Source organism: Pleurodeles waltl, chromosome 4_2 (genome assembly GCF_031143425.1).
Source record: "Pleurodeles waltl isolate 20211129_DDA chromosome 4_2, aPleWal1.hap1.20221129, whole genome shotgun sequence".
In the NCBI taxonomy this organism is placed as follows: Eukaryota; Metazoa; Chordata; class Amphibia; order Caudata; family Salamandridae; genus Pleurodeles; species Pleurodeles waltl.
Genome location: NC_090443.1, coordinates 443548492 through 443562124, shown reverse-complemented (window position 1 = coordinate 443562124; position 13633 = coordinate 443548492).

The window sequence follows — 13633 nt, the reverse complement described above, 5'->3', positions numbered from 1 at the left end:
AAACGTTCTTCACCGGGACGAACCTGCAAGTCAGGCCGGTTCGCGGTTGAGGCAAGTCAGCTAGAGTTGCTGCAGGGCGGGTCGGTCTCTTTATGGAGGCTTTTCCCAAAAGTTCTCAAAATTTCTCCAAACTTCTGAATCTTCTCCCAGTTGTTCTTTTAAGGTTCTTTTGAGGTCCACAGCTCACCCCAAGGTTCCAGAAGCTCTGCGATGCTTCTCAAGGGTGCGGACTACAACTCCCCGGAATTCACCTGCTGCAAACTCCAATTTGGCCACTGGACAGTGGTCAGCTGGTCAGTTTCTTTAGGAGCTGGTGCAGAGGCCTCTGTTTAGCAATTTGTCACCTGTAGCAAACAGGGAGTCCCTCCTTGAACCAGTTGAAGCCAGGCAAAGTCCTTCTTGTGGTGAAGCCCAAATGTGCAGTTGGTGCAGTCCTCCAGAGAGCAGTGTCCAGGTGCAGGTCAGGGGTCCAGCAGGGCAGTCCTTCTCCTGTAGTTCTTCCTCTTAGGGATCTGATAGGTATCTGAGGTGTGGGTGCATGTCTGCCAGTTTTATCCTTGCTCCTGGGTGAAAAACAGGGGGGTCCTGGTTCTCCAATCAGGTGCACGTTCCTTCCCCCTGCGGTGACCACTTCCTGGGAAGTGCGGCAAAAATCAATCCCGGGGAGCAACAATCTTCAAAAATCCATCATGGCTGAAAATGATGTTTGGAGGTTACATCTGGTTGAGCCCACCCACTGGTGTGGCTAAAAACCCTAAACACACCCCTCTCCTAATCTAATGAAGGGGGCACCTAATGTCTGGGTTTGCAGGATGTGAGGGAAGTGCAGGGTTGCTCCAAATGTCCTTCCCTGCCTTTGAGGACCAGTTTGGCAGCCCTCCCCCTTCCGGCTTCCCCATCTGCTGAGGGAAGATCTCCTCCCTCCAGGCACATCTCTTTGTGTTGAGCCCAGGCCGCTTTACACCTCATTAACGCAGCCTGGCCAGGCTGCCAGAGACTGACCAATCAGAGCAAAGCAGCAAAAACACTGCAGGGCTGAAGTTGGCAACTTTTTAGGTAAAGTTTAAAACTCTTCACCTGAACACGTTATATTAAATCCAACAATTTTAAGTAACAATTAATTTGATACCAAACTTAAGGTATCTAACACTTAAGGGGACTTTATATATTAAAATAAAGTCTACCTATTCTAGCCTATGGAGGCCGTTCACTACAACGAGGGAAAAACACATTTGGCTATTTTACTTCAACGGGGCTTATAAAACTATTTTTATAAGGTCGCTGCTTATAGTTACATGGCACCCAACCCTAGGGGCACATGGGGCACACATTAGGGGTGACCTATGTAACAACGAAGTAGTTTGAGACTGTGGAAGTACTTTTAATTCCAAACTCGAATTTGCATGCAACTTTAAAAGCAGGCAGCAAGGCAGGCCTGCCTTTAAAATGACACTGGGCACCTCAGCAGTGCACCTATGGGTGCACTACCTAAGCTGGGGTCCCTAAACCTACATGCCCTACCATATACTAGGGACTTATAGGTAGATTAATATTGCCAATTATAATTTGCCTAATTTGCATATCCACTTTACACAGAGCACTGGCCCTGTGACTGGTAAGCAGTACCTAGGGCACAACCAAGAGTCAGTAACCACCAGTATCTGTCCAAAAGGTTTGGGGGTGACCAGGGCAAAAAAGTAGGACTTTCGTACAATGTTACATGCACATTTTGGAGAATCGCTGAATGACATTTTGCTTCCAGTTCTGCAAAACCTGTTAGGAGACACAGAAAACCTGATGAGCAAAGACAGAGAGAAACTGCATCCATATGACCAATATGGCAGTTTTCACTAAAACATATCAATAAACTAAATTCTAAGACACATATAAAACTTGTTTCAACTGCAAACATATTAATTCATGGTCTGCGACTATAATTCATCATAAAAATAATTAATTATCTTATATTCATGAGAAGAGGAAATGAAGAACCTTGGTAGAAACAGATGTAAGGAAGAGTTCCATGGTAGGGTTGGAAAGCCTGGGAACCAGAGGATGCAAATGTCTTGCTGTAGATAAGTGACAAAATGTCTGAGAGATGTTGTTTAAGCTATATGCACTGCAATATTCAGCTTTACAACTCTACTTATGAAGACTTCAACAAAGGTACTGATGCTGTTGCTAGGTGAAATCCTAACACCCAGAAAGTCAGTTATCTTTGGAGAGCATCTTCAGCCTTGACTGATGTAAAAGGATAAAGAAGTTGAAGATGTGGAGGAGTTGGTCCTTGGTGTTGGGAGCATGGTATATGTGAAACCTAGATGGAGAGGGTGATTTCCTTTTTGGATCAGTTTCACTAGCAAGAGACCACGTTGTCAGAGGCTCTGGCAGCTTGCTGATGGAAAAGGAGCCACTCACACAGAAGGCTCTGGCACAGTTAGCACAACAGTAGTTGGCACAGTGGCAGAAGGCTCAAAGGTTGAAAAGGTTGATGGTGATCGGTCTGAGAGGCGGTCTAAGAGGCGATGGAGAGGACAAAATATTTACATCAAGTGAAGGACAGTAGGCAAAGGAATATTTCAAATCTGAAGCTGCAGGAATCCTCCTCCTCTGAAGTCTTCTGACCCACACTACAGACAGATTCAGCCTTCTCAATGTCAGAGGTGGTGTTGAATGTTTTGAAGTTAAGTGTCTTCAGATCTTCAATCTCGAACACCTCAGTGTTGATCCTGCCCTTGGTGGAGAACAAGTGGAGACTATCCCCCATCCTCAACCAGAAACAACATTTTTCATACCTACATTTCCCACTTAAGGAGTCCACAGTTAAAAAGGAGTGAGCTATGGTAGAGAGAGCACATGCTCCATGACCCTCAGAGCTCCCTGACGTCAACTCATGTCTCCTATGGCAGTCTGCTCAAGTCCGGGGAAATGAATAGTCCCTTTGTGGTTGAGGGCCCACGTTGACATCTTCTGACAGTGCAGAATCTGATCTTTTGCAGCAACACTGGGATCTACAGTAATTGGTAACTTGAGTTGGATAGATGCCTTTTATTATACCTTAAAGGGACCTAAACTTGATCCATTTCTTCCTGATGTGCACGCTGTTCAAAACCATACAGAAAAGTTAACTGTGCCCGTGGCAAAGCTTTAATGGTTCAAAAATAAAACAAACAGCAAAACATCAGATAGCTTAGCATGCAGAGGATCTAGCTGACCAGTCCTCACACCAGGCCACAAATTTCCCCCAATGCCTCAAAGTGATAGATTTAGGGGCATATTTACAAGCCCCTAAGCCAATTTTTGTGAAGCTCAGGTAGCGCTGTGCGCTGCACCATATTTACAAGGTGGTGTTAAGCCACTTAACGCCACCTTGTAAATACGGCCCTTTCACACGCAGCACGTTGGGGCGTGCAATGGGTGTTGCTGTGGGCATTTCACAGCAACACCCATTGCATTTTGACACTGCCCTAGAGTTACAAGAAATCGTAAATCTGTGGCAGCGCCAAAATGTAACGCCACCCCAGGAGTGGCGTTAGCATGGCAAAATGAGGAGAAATGCTTTCATTTCTCCTCATTTGTTGCTCTTTATATGTGTGCTGTATTCTGCAGCACACATACAAAGAGCAAATAGCCATTGAAGATTGTCTTTGTGCAGGAAGGTGTTCCTTCCTGCACAAATACAATCCCCACCGCAATGCAGCCATCCTTGTACCATGGCACAAGGATGTCTGCGTTGGCGCTAAGCAGCTAATTTAGCTCTGGTGCAGGGGGAATCACATGGATGCAAAGTATTTTTGTAAATACGGCGCATCCTTGCGTATCAGAACAGATGCAGCGCTGCCTATTTTGGTGAAGAACTACGCTGCACCAGTTCTTTGTAAATATTCCCCCAAGTCCTTTAGGAGATCTAGCTGAAAGCATCACATCCAATCCTTCAGCATATAATCAAAAATGCTCAACTGTCATCACACAAGCCCCATGCATTGAGCAGGGCCCTGCCCTGTTGCTGAGATAGGATGTCCTCTGGAAGAGGCAGACAGACTGGAGGTAAAAACTAATGGCTCAAAAGGTTTGGATATAATACTCTCCAGGCCCAATCCACTGTTATCAAGATGACTTGAGCTGGCTCTGCCCTGATCTTCCTTAGAACCTGAGGTAGCAGAGGAAATATGTGCAGAAGCTGTACACTCCACTGCAGACAGAATGCGCCCATAAGGTTTTTTTCCTGGCAGGAACTCCAGCATGCAGTAATCGTGAAACTGTGTATTCTTGGTGGTGGTGAACGTGCAATTTGTGGTCTGCCAATTGATGTATGCTGAGCTTGACCAACCTGGTGCTGCATGACCTTGCCAGATGATTGACTACCGGGGGACCCCCTAATGAGCCAGCCATATCCAAATGTACAGTGCCTCCTGTTACAAGATCCAAGACCCCAGACTGCTCTACTTGTTGCAGTACCACAGGTGGTTCTGTTGTTCAGCAGCACCTCCACCAGCCTTCTCTTGACGGATGTGAGAAGCACTTTCAGAGTCCAGTGGACGGTAATAAGCTCCAAAAGACTGGTATGAGCTTTAGTTTCATTGGAGACCAGATACCCCTGATCGCTACCACTCCAAGTTGACCATACCAGCACTGGGAAAATGCATCTATCACTACTGTGAGCACTGGTTAGAGTAAGGATAACGGCCTCCCACATGACAAACTGGTGTCCACCTGCCACCACTGAAGGTCCTGGGAAGTCTCTTTCAAGATGCAGATGTAATGCAACAGGCAGCCCCAGTGCTGCGATAATTGAAATTGGAGGCTACGTAGCAAGGCCCACATGTTCCAGCGGGCACAAGGGACCAGGTGGATAAATGAGGCTAGGAGTCTAAGAAGCCTCAGAAAATTTATCACCAGAACTCAGGATTCAGTCCAAAACAGAGGAACTTGTAGTGAATGTCACAGACTGGGGTTTGAAAGGCCCTGAATAATACCATGCCCAGAATGCCCCAGAAGAAAGGAACTCTGCTCAGGCATCAGAAAGGATTTTGGTTTACTGATGGAAACCTCCAGGGACAAAAGAAGGGTGATCATCATCCTGAGGTTCTCTGGGACTGAATGCACTGAATTCAACTTCAGCAGCCAGTCAGTGGGGTACAGGGATGCATTTATCTTCAACTGTGTCATGTCAAGACTGGCTTTCAAAACATATTTTGCTACTTCTTGTTTACCCTGAATTTTGTTTGGACAATGTAATTTCTGAATTTCTCAAGGATGGCAGGCAAGGCTTCACTGGCTATATCTTAAAGTGTATGCGTATATTGGCCCAGGAGACAGACTGCATGTAGGGCAGAAGGGCCAGATTGGCATGAGAAAATGTGATGTTACCAAATGCAGCAATGTACTGTGACTTCATATTTCATGGAAACGCATTTTGGGTTGACTAGTCATGGATGTTTGGATCACTGACTTACCAGTGGTTGAATGCTGAGCAATAAAGGCCGGGTCTCTTGGGGCAGGCCCTGTGCTGCCTATTTACTGGGTCACTAACTAGAGGTAGCATGCACCGCTCCACCCACAACGTTATTAATATTTCTGTTAAGTCTTAGTTAAATAGCAGCAAAAGACTCCAACACAGCATGCCCTGACTGCAAGATTTATGTCAATAAGATGTCTTACGTCAATAGTTGGGAGTTGTAGATGAAGTTTTCTGCTGTCCGGGGACAAACACCACAAACAAGGCACATTCCTCCATGGGTGGTCCTGGTGCAGATTCTGATTCAGTCTCTGCAGTAGTATCTAGAGCACCAGCATTTTGCAAGTCCAGATGCAATTCAGCATCAATATAGGAGAGAGGAATATGCTGTCCACTTCCTCATCATCATGTGGCATGTTTTGCACTCCATTCCCTTGACGTTCTAGCACTGAAGATGAGGCCAGAGAGCATATAAAGTTGGAGGCTGCACTTTAGCTATTTCACAATATGACACTGGCTTAGTGAGTGGCTGACATCTGCTCCAGGTGGAAAAAAAAAACATCAGGACAGAATCCATTGGAGCCTGGGTTGGCACCGGCGTAATCACAGGACTGAGAGTGAACAGATAAGCCAGTGGTGGAAATGAGCCAGTGAAAAGGCTCAAAGGGGTCAGTGGGTGCCAGGGAAGGGCCCACCAGCAGAAATGCAAATTCACCCTGATTGGGACTGGTCAGTTGGTGTAGCTTAGTTACAGTGGCACAGTGAGCAAGGGACTCGTGGATGAGCAAACTGGTTTTGGGTTGCTTGTGTTCCGGTTGATGGAGGCCCTGGCATAGCAGTTCGGGCCTCACTGTTACTATTCAGGGAGGGTAAAGGCTGATTTGTATATGGCTGAGTCCAGACTGAGGTAGCATGGTGGCCAAAAGGATGATGGGTTGGAACGCTACTCCAAGCAATTGGCAGTGGTTAAACTTATTGCAAGTAGTCCTCCCATCACCTTTTGTGTGGTTGATATACCACACTAAGTGGCAAGGGTATGCTCAGGCATGGGTCCCATGCTCACTGTGACACTTGAACCAAACTACACAAGGACGAAACTGGTCTTATGTTGCTTATGATCCAGTTTAAGGAGGACGTGGCCTAGCAGTTCAGGCTGGACTGTTAATATGGGAGCAGGGTCAAGTCTGGTTTGCATATGGCTCAGTCCACACTAAGGTGGCATGCTGGGAAAAAGAAAAATGGATTTGAATGCTACTTCGAGCCAATGCCAGTGGTTAGACTTATTGCAAGCATTCTTCCAATCACCTTTTGTGTTTGATGTATGCATGAAACAAACAGTCAATCATGTTTGTTGATGTCATTTGTCTTGTTCAAGTACATATTTAGGCATTTCCTCACATCTGTAGCACTCTCTGTCAAAGGATTTAGGCAACTGCTAAGCACATTTATTTTCTGGTTTAAAATGAAAAGATGAGTTCACCTGTGGCATTGTGATCACCTTATACTTACAAAATATAAGGAAAGGATCCTTTTTAGGCTGAGCCTATCAGACAGTGCAAGCTGTTCATTTGCAAAAGGGTAACTGAGGGATTTATCAAGAACTTACAGTCCGCCCATTGCTTACCCTTGAATGCCACTTTGATTTGCTTGCTTCTTATGTGATTGTTTTGCTTTCGCAGCCTGTACATCTTGTGTTTGTACCTCCCCAGAGCACAGCCTCTATCTCTCCGATTGGCTGGCTTCTATCCTCCAACTGCTCACTTTTAGAAAACTAGTTTTTACATTGAACCTACAAGATTTGAGACACATTATGGCTTACCATGGACACAGACACTTGGAGCCTGCTTATTCCTTACCGTTGGTTAGCATTCCTTGTCCCTCACTTGTCTGCTTCTTATTTGTGTTCCAGTTTATTAACCCTGTGTTTGTCCCTCCCATAGAGGACTGTTTCTTTACAAGGTGTGTTTTGCTTGTTATCAGAGTTTGATGTCGGGGGAACTACTTTTTTCTTTTGTGTAACCACTGACAGAGAGTGCATGCATTTTTTAGCAGCCTTCCCCTTGTACTAAGCTCTCCTCTCATGCTGCTGCCTGGCCTCTGTATGCTTCTCCCCTTCTCACTCCCTGATGCGCTTGCCCATATTTCTTCATGTTGCATCTCCCCCCCCCCACTGCACCTGTTTTGATTCTACATCTCTCAGTCTCCCCTTGCTTCGTCTGTGTGCACCCGCCTTTCCCTTGTTGCTTCCTTGACACCTACCCATACCATGTTGCTTCTGACCCATACGCTGCTTCTGTCTCCATTGCGTCCGACACCCCTGCTGCTTCCACTCCACCAACCACTTTAAAAAACAGAAAAAAAAAATTAAAAAGCTTTTGCTGTGGGAGAATTACTTTTCTTGTGGGCCATTGTGCCCCTCTAACGACACCATGTGTGCGCCATGTTTACAATACTGTGCACCATGACACATGTTAGGCCAATAGCGTCAAAAAGTTTGACACTAATAATTTGTGGTGCTTTAATAGATTAGCACCAACAATTATGGTGCAAATCCACCAAAGTCAAGGAGGCTCATTGAATACAAACGGGAGCATCACTAACACCTGGACACTAAAAATGGCGCAGTGAAATCTTATAGATTTCACTGCACCATTTTTCTGGGAATCCTAACGGGGGGAACGCCCCTTGCATACATTATGCCTGGCACAGGCAGAATGTGGTGCAAGGGGTTACAAATTGGCTCAATGCTTGCATTGCGCCACTTTGTAAATATGGCACGATGAAAATGCCTCCTTAACGCCACATTAACGTAAACAAAATTACGCTAATGTGGCGCAAGGGGTTTGTAAACATGCCTCTTTGTTTTTAGTTAATTATTTGACCATTGGCAAAGTCAATAGGTTACAAAGGCCAGACCTATTGGCTTCGCCAATCCTGGTTTCTTTTTTGCTTAAGCACTCCATAAAAGTGCACCGGTTTCTGGCTCTTCCCCTCATGTGCTTCTCCACCCCCAACAAAAATCCACCCCAGCGGTGCACTATCTAGTGGTCTCCTTCGTGTTTCAAGCTTTTGTTTTTTTTAGAAGAAAACTTTTGGCCATGCTGCACATTTTCTTGCCATTGTTGTTCAGCATCACCAAAAGGCAATGGCAAAGCCAATAAATTCAAAAGGCAAGATCTGATGGCTTTGCCAGTTCTTGTTTGAATACACTTGCAATTCAAGATTTCTTGCATAGTTAATTGCACTTTTAAAACAACCTTCATTGCAGATAGAACTTGTTTATTTTATGCCCACATAGCTATTTCATCAACTTACCAAGAACAAAATTGAGGTCCCAATTTGGAGCTGGTTTTCAGACAAGACTTTATAATCTGAGAAGGTCCTTCATAAACTTGACCAGTCTAATGAAGAAAACGAGTTGCGTGCAGCCTTCTAGTGTTTGGATATTACCACGAGGTGGATCCTAATAAAAGAGTAAAGAAGTCATCAATGTGACAAATGAAGCAGATATGGCAGAAAATGTTTAACTGTTATGAAAATGGAGTCTAATCTTGCATTGAAGCCCGTACACAGTATATTTTGTATGTAACTATATAAGATCTCGAGATGGAGCCTAAGCCGTTGAGATTTGAATGCAACTGTCTAGAATGTGAAAAGTTCCAAATTACAACTCCTCTGCAGCCAAGCTGTCAGCTGCGATAACCATGGTTTGTGGTGCAATATCTGCCTGTTTAAAACTTATTAGCCTGTCCTAAAAGCAATTTGAGCTTGGGTGGTCGGGCTCCAGAAGGCCGTATAACCTGTACCAACTGGCCCGTACTGGTGCTAGCAGTATCACACATGACTGTGGCTTCATTTTCCTGGCTAAACTAATGATCAGTGCAACCCGGATGTGGGGGGAAATGTATGTAAATTGGCCTGTTCATGAAACTGAGAATACCTCTCTTGGTTCTGTGGAAGCCACCACCCACTAGGGAATAACTGGCACTTAGTTTTGTGAGAGGTTTCGAATATGTCTCACGAGGACTGCCCACAGCAGTGACAAACAGGATCCAGCTGCCTGGAATGCAGCAGCATCCATCAGTGGCCTTCTGTTATATGCTTGCTTAGTGCATCTGCTAGACCCCTCTGCTATCTGGGGATATGTTCTAATGTGAGTGACTGCGTGTATTCTTTGCCCAGTGCCACAGCTGTTAAGCTTCTTGAGAAACAAGAATGTACTTGGTCCTTCCATACATTCGGATGTAGATCGAGCAGGCCACATTGTCCAATTGGATTTTGGCTTCTTTTCTATTTATCTACGGCAAAAAGCCTTGAGCGCTGAGCGCCAATATGATTATGCAAAGCTTTTATTCTTTGGATCACTGATTTCTCAACCTTTGTGGGTGTCTTTCAATGACACATTCGTTGTCAGCAGCAACTGCGGAACAATCGGGTTCAACATTGTGCCCTGCGAAAGACTGACTGTTTTGTCACCAAAAATAGGTTTTCTTGCACACTGTTTTACCTGGATTGTGTTGTCCCAGCGACCCTCTGCCTGTTGCCACAAGGAGCCTGACTCCTTTTAGATCCTTTGCAGGCAAAGATTACAATCCGAGACAAGAGGGAAACAAGATGGCACGCACCCTTGAAGGCCTTCGTATTTTCCTAATGTATGCTTATTACCCTTAGTGGTAGAAGGTTACCAAACCTTGGAAAATTCAAACTGCACACCTAGAAACACCATGGCTAACTTTTGCATTGGGGACGAACTGGCTTCATTTAATGGGAGGCCCAAATCTCAAATAGCTACATCGAGTGGCAGATGCCTCGACACAGGTGTGCCATGAAGGGGTTCTGATGAGCCACACCTCAAAGTAAAGATACACAAGAATTTCCAAGCGACAAATCTCAATTTCTGCTGGAGCCTCACACTTGGCAAAAATGTCCAGTTTTGCTGACTTAAGGCCAAAGTTGAGCACCATAAATTGGTAGTGATAACTGTCTACCATCTTCAAGGTTTATTGATGTCATGAAGTCTCTGAAATTCAGTGCCTTAAGTATGTCTTGGATTCAATCAGTCATTTGTAGAGTTCGCTACTCACCCGCTAGGGTCTCAAGGCGCTGAGGGGTTGGGGGGGGGGGGGGGGGGAGGGGGAAGGTGCTACTGGTCGAACAGCAAGGTCTGGAAGCGTTTCCTGAAGGTCAGCAGGTCCTGGGTCTGTCGTAGGTGGACGGGGAGGGAGTTCCAGGTCTTGGCGGCAAGGTAGGAGAATGATCTGTCTCCGGCTGTAATTCGGTGGAAGCGAGGAACGGTGGCGAGGGCGAGGTTTGCAGAGCAGAGTTGACTGTTGGGAGTGTAGAAGGTGAGTTGCTCATTGAGGTAGGCAGGGCCGGCGTTGTGGAGTGCTTTGTGAGCGTGGGTGAGGAGTTTGAAGGTGATCCTCTTATTGACAGGGAGCCAGTGTAGATCTCTCAGATGGGCTGAGATGTGGTTGCGGCATGGGATGTCGAGGATGAGGCGTACAGAGGCGTTGTGTATAAGTTGCAGTTTATTCTGGAGCTTGGCCGTAGTTCCCGCGTAGAGAGCGTTGTCGTAGTCCAGTCTGCTGCTGACAAGGGCCTGGGTGACCATCCTTCTGGTTTCGGTGGGGATCCACCTGAAGATGTTGCGGAGCATGCAGAGGGTGTTGAAGCAGGAAGATGAGACGGCGTTGACTTGCTGGGTCATGGTGAGCAATGAATCTTAAGTTGCGTGCGTGGTTGGTGGGCCTCGGTGTGGTTTCTAGGGTGGCTGGCAACCATGAGTCGTCCTATGCGGAGCGGTTGGAGCCGAGGATGAGGCTTTCCATCTTGACTGAGTTTAGTTTCAGGTGGCTGCTCTCCATCCAGTTGGCGATGGCCTTTACTCCGTTGTGGAGGTTGGCTTTGGCGGTGGCAGGGTCCTTGGTGAGTGAGAGGATCAGCTGGGTGTCATCGGCATAGGAGATGATGTTGAGGTTGTGGGATCGGACGATTTTGGCGAGCGGTGCCATGTAGATGTTAAAGAGGGTCGGGCTGAGTGAGGATCCTTGGGGAACATCGCAGATGGTCTTGGTGGCTTCAGAAAGGAAGGGAGGGAGGCGGACTCTTTGGGTTCTGTCAGAAAGGAAGGATGTGATCCAGTCCAGGGCATTGTGGCTGATCCCCTGCGTCGTGGAGGCGTGTGCGAAGCGTGTGGTGGCAGACGGTGTCAAAGGCAGCCAAGAGTTCTAGGAGGATAAAGGCCACCATTTTGCCTTTGTCGAGCATGGTCCTGATGTCGACGGTTGCGGCGATGAGGGCGGTCTCGGTGCTGTGGTTGCTACAGAAACCAGATTGAGAAGTGTCCAGCGTGTTGTTGTCTTCCAGGAAGTGGGTCAGTTGGCCGCTGACGATTTTCTCGATGACCTTCGCTGGGAAGGGGAGGAGGGAGATGGGCCGGTAGTTCTGGAGATCTCTTGGGTCTGCTTTAGGTTTCTTTGGTAGGGTGTTGACTTCGGCATGATTCCAACTTTCCGGGAAGGTGGCGGTCTTGAAGGAGCTGTTGACGATCATACGGAGTTGGGGGGTGATGAAGGGGTTTGGTTTGTTGAAGACACGGTGGGGGCAGGAGTCGGAGGGTGAGCCGGAGTGGATGGTGCTCATGGTTTTGATGGTGTCCTTGTCATTGATGTGGGTCCAGGAGAGCAAGAGGTTGGTGTGGCTGGGGTCCAGTGCGTCTGGGTTTCTGGTGGCAGCGGCGGTCGTGGGGATCGAGGCATTGAAGCTGTTGTGTATGTCTGTGATCTTGCGGTGAAAGAAGGTGGAGAGGGAGTCACAGAAGCCTTGCGAAGGTGGGGTGTCGTTAGAGCAGGACCTGGGTTTGGTGAGCTCCTTAACGATGGTGAAGAGCTCTTTTCTGTCGTGAGCGTTGTTTTCGATGCATTCCTTTTAGAAGGATCTCTTGGTGGTCCAGATGAGCTGGTGGTGCTTGCAGATGGCGATCTTGAGGGCGGTGTGGTTGCTCTATGTTTGTTCGTGGCGCCATTTCTTCTCGATTTTTAGGCACTCCCGCTTGGAGGCCTGATGGTCAGGGTTGAACCAGATGGCCTTGGTGCTGGTGCGGCTGTTGGAGGGTTTCCTGATTGGCGAGGGTGTTGGCGCAGTTATCTATCTATTGTCTGTGTTGGGGCGGTGGTGATGGGTGGCGGGGCTTGGGCAAGGGTGGAGATCAGTTGGTCTTCAGTGATCTTGTTCCAGCTGTGGCGGGGGATCTGTTGTGGGTGGTGGTGCGTGGCGGGTTTCTGGAAGGTGAAGTGGACGCAACTGTGTTCGGTCCAGTGGAGTTCGGTGGTACGGCTGAAGGTGACGTGGCTGCTGGTGGAGAAGACGGGGTCGAGCGTGTGGCCGGCGGAGTGGGTGGGCGTTGTGACAAGTTGTTTGAGACCGAGGTTGGTGAGCAGGGCGGTGGAGTTGCTGTTGTTGGCGTTCTCGAGGTGAAAGTTCAGGTCGCCGAGGAGGATGTAGTCTGTAGAGGCGAGGGTGTGGGTGCTGATTATGTTGACGAGTCACTGACCTGTGGCCGAGGGCTGGGGGGTCTGTAGAAGAGAGTTCCTATGAGGGTGGTGTTGGCGTTGATGTAAATCTGGAAATGTAAGTGTTCTGCGGCGTCAAGGGCGTCCTCGGTGTTGGTAGAGATTCTTATGGTGCTCTTGTGGACTATGGCGATCCCACCTCCCAGTCTGTTGGTGCAGTCTCTGCGGGTGATCTTATAGCCTTCAGGGATGGCTATGGCAATGTTGGGTTCCGAGGAGGGGTTCACCCAGGTTTCGGTTAGAAAGGCGATGTCCGGGGATGATGAGGTGAGTAGGTCCCAGAGTTCAACGGCATGCTTGTGGACGGAGCGGGTGTTGAGGAGGATGTAGCTGAGGGGGTTGTATTTGGTTTTGCCGGGATGCTTGGCGGCTTGGGGGCAGGTGAAGTTGCAGTTTTGGCAGGAGAAGGGTCTGTGGGTGAGCTTCAGGGTGGCTTGGAAGCAGGTGGCAGAGTGGCCTGTGTTGAGGGCGTGGAGGTCGTTGGCACTGTAGCAGCGTCAGGCGGCCTGGGGAACCAGGGGGTCTGGTGCTAGGCACGGTCCAGGCGCGGACGGGCGCAGATTCTGAAATTCTGTTTTAATACTGGTTTATACTCCTTAGG